Source organism: Mastomys coucha, unplaced genomic scaffold (genome assembly GCF_008632895.1).
Source record: "Mastomys coucha isolate ucsf_1 unplaced genomic scaffold, UCSF_Mcou_1 pScaffold18, whole genome shotgun sequence".
Lineage (NCBI taxonomy): Eukaryota > Metazoa > Chordata > Mammalia > Rodentia > Muridae > Mastomys > Mastomys coucha.
The window spans coordinates 4,753,558-4,755,373 of NW_022196900.1; positions in this window are offsets into that span (position 1 = coordinate 4,753,558).

Consider the following 1,816-nt stretch of genomic DNA (forward strand, 5'->3'; position numbering starts at 1 on the left):
TTAAGCTCAGATCTGAGGAAAGAGTTGGCCAGAATGCCAGCAAGCAGTTCCTTCTCATGCTCCTGAAACCATGGGCATTTTCTCAGTGGTAGAGCCTACGTTCTGGTGGTACCCATGAGCTGGATTTCTGGATTTGGTGCTGGTGACATTAAAGAAAATGTCTCCTTTACAAAACCCAAATTTCTGGGGGAATCATGAAGGCTGGGTGAAGAACGGAAAATCCAGCTGGCTACTGCTCTGCCCAGCCCACATTATCGCGTAGTGCTCTGTGCCCCGGGCTGTCTTCAAGCCTGGGGACTATTCTCACTATCTATCAGCCTTGTAATTGACTACTAAATGATACATTACCTCTAAGGGATATTTTATATTTCTAAGACTTTGGAAGAAACAGATAGCATCTTGCTGATCTTCATGTTGATACCCAACCATGGATGTTTGGAGGGGTGCTGTACGGAAGAGGGACTGACTGCCTTGGGGATGAGGTTTCAGATGAATGGGACAGATAGAAAGTACAAGAAGCACAGTTAAGTTCATTAGTACTCTGACAGTCAAGCTTCTCAGGACTGTACGAAGGAGAAACTACTGTCAGCAAGGGGACAGGTGACTAAGTGTATCTAAGGCCTGTTAGGATCCCTGTGGTAACACAATGTTTTACGTTGGTAATAATGACATTGTTGTTCAGGTAATAACTTAGTTTCACAACTAGTTCTCTACTGGAATTTTCAGCCCTTTAGGGTCAAGTACTGTGCCTTTTTCATTGCAGTGTCCCCTAAAGCTAGAATCACGTCTAGCTTATAGGTGATGTCCTGTGTCTGTTAACCCAGATTGAGTTACTATGGCCCTAACTTGGTGACAGTTACTGAGTCTACTACACACAACAGAACAGTGTGTCAGCTTCACAGTAAGAACTGAGGAGGTCCTGGAGGGGTGACCACCTGGGAAGTTCCCGTCATTTCAAGTCATTGTCATTGTCAATGAGTCCATATGTTCAAGGTTGCAAACAGATGTTCATGATTGCTTTGAGAGCTCTCTTTGTATTGTTTGGTTTTGTTTTATCCTGGCCCAGAACAAAGCCTAGTGTTGAGAGGAACTTAAAATCCTGAGGTGTGCATCAAACTTCCCTAGAGTGACCAGGGCAGGCCCCGGGCTCAGTGGGCTGTCAGGACCATAGCCAGGGCAATGGTGCGGACAGAGTGAAATGGAAGGAAGATGAGGGAAACTTCCCTCAGAGCTCTTGGGCCAAGGGCTGCTCTCCCATCCTCACAGACCAGTGGATAGAAGTGTCAACAAGCTGCTCAGCCTTGGCACTGTGGTATCAGTATGGTTGATGCTGACTCCCGAAGCAATGTCAGTATCCTAGAGCTGTTGTCTTGACTGCCGTTGTCTCCAGGAAAGCACTGTTGTGTTTCCTGAGTGGGTTTCGGCTGTTTTTCATTTCTGTTGTCTACTTGTAGACTTTATCCTCTCTCCTTCTCTCTTTTTCTCTGTCTGTCTTTCTGTCTGTTTCTCTTCTGTGTGTCTGTGTTATGCATGTATGTTCACATGTGCATGTGCGTGTGTGTGTGTAGAGGCCAGCAGTGGACATCAGGTGTCTTCCTCAATCACTCACTTATTTACTGAGTCAGGCTCTCCCAGTGAGCTGGGACATGATGATTTGGCTAGCCTAGCTGGTCATTTTGCCACAGGGATCCCTGGTCTTTGCCTCCAGAGCACTGGGAATACGTGAAGATCGTTATGAATATCTGTTAAGGTGCTGGGTATCTGAACTTGGATCCTCCTGGCAGCTCTGCAAGAACTCCATGCACTGGGTCATCCC